The sequence below is a fragment of the Stegostoma tigrinum genome, chromosome 2, assembly GCF_030684315.1.
Source record: "Stegostoma tigrinum isolate sSteTig4 chromosome 2, sSteTig4.hap1, whole genome shotgun sequence".
NCBI lineage: Eukaryota > Metazoa > Chordata > Chondrichthyes > Orectolobiformes > Stegostomatidae > Stegostoma > Stegostoma tigrinum.
This window is the reverse complement of record NC_081355.1, coordinates 70,728,859-70,740,667: the sequence shown is the minus strand read 5'-3', so window position 1 is coordinate 70,740,667 and position 11,809 is coordinate 70,728,859. Positions and strand designations below refer to the sequence as shown.

General features: G+C 39.7%; 1 protein-coding gene across 1 annotated transcript in view; it reads left to right on the top strand.

Moving 5' to 3' along the window:
• Positions 1–4,136: 4,136 nt before the first annotated feature.
• The window catches only part of LOC125461203 (anterior gradient protein 3-like), a 160,912-nt gene continuing 153,239 nt past the window's right edge, over positions 4,137–11,809 (top strand). The window contains exon 1 of the mRNA XM_048549717.2: positions 4,137–4,347. The gene's annotated coding sequence lies outside the window, so the exon portion shown is untranslated. The remainder of the gene's footprint in view (positions 4,348–11,809) is intronic.

The following is an 11,809-nucleotide window of genomic DNA, read 5'->3' as shown; positions in this document are numbered from 1 at the left end:
TGATTTATGAAGCATTTTCATGGTCGTTTGTTCCATTTTTTTCATTCATTTCTCATTAATTACTCAACTTTTCAGGATATAGTCTAGTACGTTCGATCACTGGCTTTATAACCTTCCATTTATCATATTTTGAAACAACACAGGCAAAGTTGAAATACGAAAATTTGTGACAAATAGGTGAGCTGACTTTCCAGTTTTCTCCTTTGCTCATAACCTGTTTTACTCCATCTGTTGGTCATCTATGTTTGCGTAAGAGGGATTTATAAGGGAATTGGCGTTTTAATTAACAGGATTATATGCCCCTGGTTTACAGGTTTTAACCTGCAACTAGATTCTAATTGCTTCTAATAAATAGCAATTCTTGTTCCATATAAAAACCTGGCCTATGCTTTCCATCAACTGGGTCAAAAAGTCAAATAAATTGGGTAACTTTTTATACTTTATAAATTCTTCAAATTGTGCGACAGTTCTGGGAAAAGAAGGCTTCGTCTAACGTGGCCTTAAATATATTCAATTTCAGAAATTTGTTGTACAAATAAATGCTGTCAAGCATTTCAGTTCTGAAATAGTTAAAGAATGTGGGAAATTGCAGTTATGAATGACTATTTGAACAAACTTGGCAGCAAACTAAACCAGACTAAGTCTATCTTTCTCCCTGGGCACTTATACTGAAACAATCCAGATAATAACTATTTCCTGGTAATTATTCTTTTCTGCTTATGCTGTGACTATACAGATGCAAGGGCAGATTTTTATCTCTATTCTCAGGTAGGAATAGAGGGTAGAAAATGCAGAGTTGTGGTGGTGGGCTAATTACCTCACTGTTTTCTGGAAAACACGTGGCGAGTCTACATGGTCATTCCATTTCAGTGCTTCCTCATTATAAAAATTCAGAGCCTGCATCTCGTACACAATGTAAATTTCACGTATCAATGGACAAACCCCATCAATTAGTAATCGGCATAGAGATGTGACGATGCTGTGGCTTTAAGAGGTTTTTTCTGTCCTTTTTTTGAGAAGACAATTTTAAGGCTAAAGTGATAAAGCACTCTACCAGAATCACTGGAGTAAACAGCTTGTGAGGCCTCGGGTGTTTTATAGATTGGAACAGTAGAAGCAGGCTAGATAGATATGGCCAAACAGGATCTATAGTTTAGCTTTCAGCAGAAGCTGCCGGAGTTGCGAAAAAGCTGCCACATCTCCCTTTGCTCTTGATAAAAGCTGGAGTTCTGTTTCTCTCAGAATTGTCTTTTGATGTTCTTTTCTCCTGGTTTGGAGAACTGAATATGTGGCAATCTGTTTTCTAAATTTTCCTTTTGCCACGAGTGCGTTTATGGGATTTTACTATATTGGAACAATTAACTAGTAATAGTTACTGTATCTATTATTTTGTTAAGCATTCCAATGGAGGTACAGCTAAGCCAATACTTTTCTTTATTCTTCCTTTTGTTGTATTATTTATCTATAGTATATGAATAAATTTTGTTTTGCTTAATGACCAATCCAGTTGAACTTGGACTGCAATACCTTACATTTCCCTTGAAAATAAGAAAACTTCTTCTGAATATTTTGAGGAGGTTTGGTCTGGTCTGAAAGAGTGGCCTAACCAACAGTCCTGAAAGGGGTATGTGCAAGCTGTATTAGCTCACCTTGCGGCATGGCTACTTTGAGATGCAGAGCGATGCCGACCATGTGGGTTCCTAAACCAACTGAGGTTGTCAATGAAGGGCTCTCCTTCTCCAGCTGTGCAGATGCCTGAGGCATGGTGACCCTCAGGTTAAACCACCACCAGTTTTGTCTCTCTAAAGAGGGACGGGTAAATGGTCATGCAACACAGTGACAACTTTGCCTTTTACAAGTTTCTATAATGCACCTCTTGACTTAAGAAAAGAAATATGGTGCTACCATCCCCATTGGCAACTCTACTAGTTTGCTGCACAAACTCTGATTTTAAGACTCATTTCTTGTTTTGCTCTGGGGATCACACCCAATTAGAAAGCAACTGTCAACACTGACTTTGCAGTAGCGGCTTTGCATTACCAACATAATTGAAATAAGGCCAGGCTGCTCCACTTTTCTCACAAAGACTGCAACCAGGCCATTGGAGTGAGAGACATGAAACTGTAACCAATCATATTTTCTTTCAGCACAATATGCGAGATGTAATGCTGTATTGTAGGTTTATAGCTCTTAACTAATGTCTGTGCAAACAATGTAAAAGTTGAATCCAGTCTTCCCAGACATTCTGAGAAGATTCTGAAAATCATGCACATAAAAATAATCTTTCAAATGTTATGATGACCTGCCCCTCCTGCTGTAACTGCCAAAAGTAGGAACATATTCTCTAATTATTCAATCTACTTTAAAGCTTCATTATCTATTACCAATGATTAAACATAGCATTACAAGTTAAGTATTACCCTATTAACACCCAAATATAGAATGTTTTCACAAATCAGTTCAGTAAGCAAAATGCTTCTTCTTAAAAAATGGGAGGAACATGATGAAAAAATGTTCACAGATGCTCTTCCAAATGTAGCTTCTGAATTAAGTATGAGCCTCAATTTCAGTAAATATGTTGAAAAATGTTAGATTACTTTAACAAAACTCCCTCTAACATCTGTAGGAGATGGAAATAGTGAGGGTGGGGGTAAATGTGGATCCCATCCTCTACCATGTTTACCTGTTTGAATTGAGGCACAGTAAGGCTTGCTAAGCATGAGGAGCTCCTCCTCCCTCCCCAAAGTTACCTGGAGCCTCCCATTTCTGGACTTTTCTCTTCCCTTACATTCTGAACCCTTCCCTGAATTGTTACTTTTCTTTTTGTGAATCAGTTCCACTGGTCCCAGTGCAAAAGTTAATATTTATGCTGATAAAACAGTATGATCACTGGAGCTCGGGAAGAGTGCAATTAGGCGGGAAGACACTCAGGCTCAATGGAGAATGAGGTCTTTGGTTAAATTAAACTGTAAATAAAAAGTGCAAAGAAAATATTACTACAGATATGGTCAAGTCACTGATAGAGGGAGAAGTTAATCTTTTAAATTTCTATTTTGGAAGTGTACCTCATAAATTGAAATTAAATAAGAAAAGTGCCCTTCAGAATGTTCTTGCTTTTAATCTCTCCATTTTTGATTTTTCCAAATATAACCTTATCGATTAAACTCTCCCTTCAAAAATTAAAGTCTTTGAAGTAAATAAAAAGAGGACCCCATAACAAAAGCGTTGCAGTAACTCTCTGTACTAAACGCTGATCAGTGTCATTTGGAATTCGCGGTAAAGTAAACAATACACGGTTGGCTTCTTTTATGTAGAAATGTGGAAAATCCTGCCTCCTACCCCATATCATTAAAGCTGCTGACATCAACCTATTCAACTACAGCAGACAGTTAAAAATCAGCTTCCGCTGCTTTTAAACAATGCACATTGTTTTTGTTGCAAAGGCAGGTGCTGACAGGCAACCTAAGAAAATCTGACAAAATGATTTTAGGGTGAAGTACACATTGGAAGCTAGTGGCCCTAGTATGCCCCAAATATATTAGAATAAGCTTGTCTCTTTCAAATTCAGACTGACTCAAAAAGAAATTTATGTTTTGCACTTTCCTGCAAGTCTCATTGAGAAGTAACCTTTTCAGCTCAAACCATAATGTTCAAGTTAAGGTTAATATGCATTAGCTTCAAGTTTCACAGCAAGCCAAGTCCATGAAGTTTCTAACTATAGAAAACAAATATGCCAGTTCCCATTGTTGAAACAATGCAAGAGACAACTTGTCACAATTTAGTTGGTGATCAAAAAATAATGCTCAAAAGAGTTTCAACCACTCTGGTTATCTCCCAGGTTACAAACAGACGTTTATTTTTCTTAGATTTTCCATTGGTTTTGAGGAGAAAATTCCTTACAACCTTTGCTGAATCAGTCAATGCTACAAAACCAGCCAACCAATCAGAGTTTGGGTGTAACTGTTGCCAATGATCATGTTAGTTTTGTGAACTGACTCACTTTTCCAGTGCAAGTGATTTTTTTTACCTATTTCACAAAAGCTAGTAAATAATTGAAATTGGTGTCAACAAAACATGCGCAGCTCAAGATTAAAACTTGGTTTAAATTGTCTAATCAAAAAAGAACTGGTTAAAGTGCATCTTTCTTGGTACAATATGAGCTAGAATGTTGCTGCCACAAGAAGAGTACATCAAACGCTTTGTGATGGATAAAAGTTCTCTAGAGATTTGACAAAAGTACTTGACAGAAAATAGTTTTTAACAAGAGTGACCATATGTGATGTTCTTCATGCCAAACAGAAAATTATAATGTAGCACAGCCATAACTGGGTGAAGTCATCGATCCTGGTAATATTGTTGAACTTTTTATTTCTACTGACATTGGTGTGTAGCTTGTTTTGTTTGTCAGGTTTGACCATCAATTGTTAACATCAGTGAAATTGAATTGACGGTAATTACTATAAATGTACAGTCCCATGCCTATATTGAAAGGCATGCCAATCATTATTTTCTTGCATAAAATCAGCTTTTATGAGGCTACTGTAAATAATCCTACAAATAGTGTGGCAATGACTTTGTGGGCTGTGTTTTACTGGTTGGTTGGATGTGGTGAAATCCACAAGTCCACTGTAATCAGGCCAGAATCACAAGTCTAGCAACAAACATGACCTGTCTTACTTTTGCAAGGGTGGGAATGGGGTGAGGATGGATGCTGGTTCATACGTGGGTTGTCTCCACAGAAATGGGGCCAGGAATTCTTTTGGGGAGGGGCAAGGGGTGAATTGGGGTCCGGTGACTTTCAGAACAACTCATAGTGGAAAACCCCTCAGAACTGTTCAACTTGTCAGGACCAGTCAACGAAGCAGCAACGAGTGTCAATAAGTTTCAAAGCCTATCATGAAGTGACCAGAAGTTTCAAAATGTTTGAGTGACCATTGAGCAGAAATTGAGTAGGACCTGCCATATAAATACTTTGACTACAGGAGCAGGTTGGATGCCACAAATCTGCAGTGAACTAATCATCAGCTGAGTTCTCAAAATTTGCCCACTATCTGCAATACACAATTCAAGAGCGTGATGCAATATTCTCCACCTGCCAGTTAAATGCAGCTGCAAAAACACTTGGAAACCTCAACACAGTCCAAAACAAAGCAGCCTACTTAATTGGCACCTCATGTAAGAGCTTCAAAATGCATCCCCTCCACAACTAACATACTACGGAAATAGTGTGTACCATCTATAAGATTCACTTCAACATCTTACCGAAGTTTCTTATGTGGTATCTTCCTATGACCTCCATCTCATAGAGGATAAGGGCAGCAGAAACTTGGGAACACTGTCATCTGTATCTCAATGAAAGAGCTTTATTTCCAAAAGTGACATAGCCAATAATGTGCATAGAATGGCAGAGCGTGAATAAGGTCGGATGAGTGCAGGGGTATCAAGTTTAGAGACAGAGATTGTGAGGCCTCAAGTTACTTCTGGTCTAGAACCCCACTCTGCTCCCAATCTGAGCACGGTGAGCTTACTCAAGACCTAACTGCAATGGCCCACCCCCAAGTCAGTTACAGCAGTCCCACCCAGGATACAAGCACAGTAGGCCCCCTAGAGCTTTGGCTATGTACCTGGATGTACCTCTGTCCCAGGTGGTAAAATAGGTTAGAATGGAGAATGCATAAAGACGAGGGGGTGAGAGCAGGAGGGTTATATTTTGCTTTCATCTTACTTTTTAAATTTGGTATGCAGTGCAAGAGACTTGCCACTCAGCCTGCCTCAGGAACCAAGCAACCTCTTAAGGCTCTTCATAGTTCTACCCTGACTCTCAAACCAGTCCAAATTTCTGAAGTCTGGGCAGTTATTTTTATAGGTCTTCTTCCCAGAGCTAGAATTTCTCCTGTCTCTGTGCCTCTACCCAGGAAAAAAATTCTGGCCTTTAATAAAAAAAATTATCTCCTGTAGCATTGGATACAACATTTACGTTTTGTGACAAACTTGAAACTCATCAGAAATCTTATGTAAGCTTCAACTACAAGCATGTTAAAAACCTGACTAATTTCATTTTGAATGTAAATTCTGTGATGACCACGAATATTGCTCATCCTCCAAGAGCCATAATTTTATGAGTAGGAGCTATCTGCAGGCAGCCAAGGTTGATGAATCATTTATAGTGCATGTAATTTGGTTGACATAGCTTCCACGAGCTGCAAATCCACCCAGGGCTTAGGAGCAAGAATCATTTGATCAATGCAGATCGTCCACTGGAATAAAAAACATAGACATAACTGGATAAACCTTGATGGATGACCACAAGAATAATACACACAATGCTCTGGCACTTTTTCTCTGGAATTTTTCCACACCCAAATGAACAGGTTTCTTTTTGTAAATTTTGTCTATTCCTTCTAATTTATTTTGTCAGAAATTCTCCCAAGTTCTTATTCTGAGTTGCTCTTTAATAAGGTACGTAATTAGTACATAAACAACAGGAACTGTATTTATAAGCCAATTAATGTCCTTAGTTTCTGTCACTGCAAATGTGGTTAACATAAGAACATATGAACTAAGAGGAGGAGTAGGCCATCTGGCCCTCGAGCCTGCCCCGCCATTTAATAAGATCAGGGCTGGTCTTTGAGACTCAGCTCCACTTACCAACCCACTCACCATAACCCTTAATTCCCCTACTGTTCAAAAATTTATCTTGCTTTGCCTTAAAAACATGCAGTGAGGTAGCTTCAACCACTTCACTGGGCAGGGAATTCCACAGATTCACAACCCTTCGGGTGAAGTTCCTCCTGACCTCAGTCCTGCATCTGCTTCCCTTTGTTTTGAGGCAATGCCCTCTAGTCCTAGTTTCACCTGCAAGTGGAAACAACCTTCCTGCCTCCACCTTACCTATTCCCTTCATAATTCTATATGTTTCCATAAGATCTCCCCTCATTCTTCTGAATTCCAATGAGTATAAGACCAGTCTACTCAGTCTCTCCTCATAATCCAACCCTCTCAACTCTGGAATCAACTGAGTGAATCTTCTCTGCACCCCCTCCAGTGCTAGTATTTCTCTTCTCAATTAAGGAGACCAAAACTGCACACAGTACTCCAAGTGTGGCCTCACCAGGACCCTATACAGCTGCAGCATAGCCTCCCTGTTTTTAAACTCCATCCATCTAGCAATGGCAGACAAAATTCCATTTGCCTTTTTAATCACCTGCAATTTCACCTTCAGCAATTCATGCATAAGGACACCCAAGTCCCTCTGCACAGCAGCGTGCTGCAATTTTTTACAATTTAAAACGTAGTCCATTTTGGTGTTATTCCTACCAAAATGGATGACCTTATATTTATCAACATTGTACTCCATCTGCTAGACCTTTGCCCACTCACTTAAGCTGCTCATCAACACACCCCGTGTAGTGAAATTCAGGTGTGAAGTCAGAATTGAGGCAGACAACATGAAATCCATTTCATAGAAGTCTTCTATTACTTTTAATTGGCATAGGTGGCAGCAACTGTTACAAAAGAGAGTTCATAAATTTCTCAATCGATTCTTGTACAGGAACTTTGTTCTCTGAATTTTTAATGCTTAAATATTTCCTAGCATTATGAATATCCAAAACCATGACTGTATCCATAAAACCTCAATATGCAAGATCCAATACAGATTTGAAAATGACCCAGATTTTACATTTGTAAAGATGAAAAAAAAATCCCTTTCCATAACAGTATTGCTAAGGCATTAAAAAATAGTTACAAGTTACAGAAAATATTTTCATGTATAAACCACAACAATGGGGCAATTTTGGCTTTGCTTGAAAGAGTGTAACAAGCAATATTAGATCAACTATCTAAGATCTGTGTACCTTTCCTGATTTTGACATTGTCAAATGATCTTCAGTGTGCTTTTTTTGAAAAAGCTGGCATGATGATGAGTTGAAATACTTGGATTTCTCAATATGATTTATTGTGTTATAGCAATGTTATTAAATTATATTTCCATGTTGCCTGATGAGCCAAGAAAGCAGTTTTTCTAAATGCTGTGTGCTGTGGTAAAGCTGAAGCTTCCTGCTTCAGTTAATGACATGATAATAATCTGTTTTTGGAATTTATAACACAATTTAAGTGATAATTTGATTTTACAAATCCAAAACTGACATTTCATTCTCCCACTTGGATGTTTCACTGAGAACGGAATTCAATGCTTGAGACAAAATTCACACACCATCATTTATTCTTATGAACAGTGATCATATTTTATTCACAATGTCCATTTGCTTTGTCCATAAGATTACTAGAATTTCAAAGGTTGCAATTTACTATATGAACATTAAATGGCATACTACCATGTACTGTCCATTGTGATAGCACAATCAATGGCATAGATATGTCAATTCACAGCAGTTCTTTCAACAGAAATTAGATACTTAATTTCAAAACCCTATTCCCTACTTGTAACAACAAAAACTTGTATTTATATTGGAGCTTTAACCTATTAAATGTGTTCTAAGGCATTTCACCGTAGCTGTATAGAACAAACATTGACATTGAGTCATGTAAGATTAGATGACCAAGGATTTGGTCAAGGACTTAGGCTTTGAAGGTGTGCTTGGACTTGTTTTTTGAAGGGACTAATCTTTTAATTGAAGAGTTATTTTGTTCCACATTTCATAATTTGCTGCTGACTAAAAGAGGCAATGGGAACATATTTTCCAATCCCTGCAGCTTGATACCATCAGACATTCATTTGCAATGATTGAGGTTCTCCCTCAGCAGAGGGTGTTCTTCTGCACCCAATTCTCCTCCATTTCCCGCACTCCTGCAACTTAATACAAACAGGCGCAAAAACAGAAGACTGCCTGCAGATTCTTTACCTCCTCTGCTTTTCAATTCTTCATTGTTGAACTCACACACCTTGTCAGAATCTGTCTGGTAAGACTTATACAACTAATGCCGGTCTCATTAACAATGTTACAAAATTGCCCCACTGGGAACTTGGAACAGTTCAAAATGATACAACTCTCATGAATGTTATTCCTTTGCAAAAGAAGTGGATGACCTAGTAATTTTAAAACATATACAGCCCTACAGATTATTACTTGGATCAGAACTTAATTTCATGTTGCACATTTCATGAATATCTCTCGTCTAAAAATTAAACCAAGGCCTATCGACTTTCAGCAAGTCAAACTGTCTTCTGGGGTTGTAATTTAAGTGATTAACTATCGTCCAAAATGTCCCAAGTTATACATTTAAGAATTTTCCAAAATTAACTAATTTCCCTTAACTAAAAGAGCCATGCGTGACTTCACAATGACTGTTGATACTTAAAACAAATTTAAGCTCAAATTTACCACATCAAACCACATCAAATCACACAGGTCTGGTGCGCAGTTTAAATTACAAAATTGGACCATATTAAAGAATAGATGTGTCTTTAAGTAACAGCATTTCATCTCAAAGCATTTTCACACATGTCAGCCTAAATTAGGGCTCCTGTGGTATAATCCTAGTGTCCTTACCTTTGGGGTAGGAGGTACAGGTCCCACCTGCACTAGAGGTGTGTAATGACATCTCTGAACAGGTTGATTAGAAAATTATTTTTACATTAGCCTAAGCCATAAAACAATAAAACCATCACCCATATTCTTGACCTTTCAAATAACTTTCTCCTGACAGAAACTGCTTAACAATTTACCATAATACATGTTAATTTCTTACTTGTCTGATCAATTCAACATTATTAATGATTGAAAATAATTCAATCCTCCAGGATGGTGGTGAGGGAAGGAGGTGTTCAACCTCAATAATCAGGATAGACAGCTGAAACAGGGCGAGATTGGACCCATAGCTATGGTGACAGTAGTCTGAGTCTGCATGGCAACAAGCTAGAAATTTTGACTTCATGCTGAGCTTTCTCTGCTGCACTAAGTTGTTGTGTGGCATGATGCTACTTGATGTTTGGGTCTCCAAGTGTTCTCATTGAGTTGGTCTCCATTTTCCCACTAAAACTGATAGACTCCAAGCTCTGCACAATGTTCTGCACTAACCATGAGCTGCATTCCTCTGTATTCCTGATAGTGATAGCAGGGCTCCTTGGCAGTGCTTCCAATGCACCAACCAGTTCATTGTAAAGAACCATGAACACTTCTCAGCATGCAGCCCCAATTAGGTTTTCAATTCAGTCCTATAAAGCAAAACCCATTTGTGACCTGGCCTTCCTTTATGCTAGCACCAATACCACCATTCCCTAGGCCTGCCTGCAGCCCATTCTTGCTCTATGACCCACCTCTGTCAAACCTCACTTCTATGCTCCTCCCCAAAGTTTGCGCAGTATCAGGCGCTGAGCTGGTGGCAGCAAGTATCAGGTTAAGCAACAATGTTTTCTTTCTCCTCAGTTTCTTTGCTATCACAACCTCCTACACCATTTTATGGCCAATCCATAATGCTTGGCTATGTATGAGCATAAAGGCACAATGAAAGGCTTGATGATGTTGAGGGTGGAAAATGAGGTGTTCGATACGCCACTGTGGATGAAAACTGATCGCGGAATGAGGATGATGAGATTTAGAAAGCTGATTAAGTAGGAATGCACCACCATTCTCCATGGTTTCAGCCACATCATTGACCATGTCTCCAGACATTCTTGGTTAAACTTCTTAGTCAGAGTAAGCACATGCCACCACGATTGTTTCCATTGATTAGCTGCTGTCACTGGCTGCTAGACAGATCGAAATGTGTCAGTGAATGTGATGCAATGTGCTTGAGTGATGTGCCCACCACCATTTGATTACTGGCAGAGTGTGCAGACTGTGAGATGTCAGTGTTTGGTATCCAGCAATGCTAATTATGGTGACAGTAGAAACTGCCAATGCTGGAGGATCTGAGATAGCACGGTATGAAACTGGATGAACACAGCGGGCCAAGCAGCATCAGAGGAGCAGGCAAGCTGACGTTTCAGGTCAGGATCCTTCTTCAGAAATGGGGGAGGGGAAGGGAGCTCTGAAATAAATAGAAATAGGAGGGGTGGGGCTGGGAAAGGTAGGTGGGATGTTGACAGGTGGATGCAGGAAGGCAGTGGTAAGGATTGGTCAATGGGAAGGGCAGGGCAGACAGATGGGAGAGAAGATGGACAGATTGTGTTAGGTCAGGGAGACAGGGATGAGAGGGAGGGTTAGATATGGGATGATATGGGGAGATTTTAAAACTGGTGAAATCCACGTTTGGGCCATCTGGCTGTAGGGTCCTGAGGCGGAATATGAGGTGCTGCTCCTCCAGTTGGAGGAGGCCCAGGATGGACATGTCAACCAGGGAGTGGGGTGGGGAGTTACAATATTTGGAAACCAGAAAGTTTTGTCATTTATCACATATAGAGCGCAAAATCTCTATGAAACAGTCCCTGAGTCTACGTTTGATCTCACTGATGTAGAGGAGGCCACATCGGGAGCAACAGATACAGCAGACCAAGTTGGGGGATGTACAGGAGACCCCCTGCCTGATATGAAAGATTTCCTTTGGGCTGTGAACAGAGGTGATGAGGGGAGGTGTAGGGGTAGGTGTGGCACTTCCTGCAGTTACAGGTAAAGGTGCCGGGGGTGGTGGGGTTAGTGGGGACTGTGGAGCAGATGAGGGATTTGCAGTCCCTACGAAAGGCAGATATGGGTGGGGAGGGAAAAGTCTCTTTGGTTGTGGGGTCAGATTGTAGGTGTCGGAAGTGGCAGATAATGACACATTGGATACGGAGGTTGCTGGAGTGATATATGAGGACAAAGGGGATTCTGTCTTTATTTTTGCTGGGGAGGTGGGGAGTGAGGGCAGA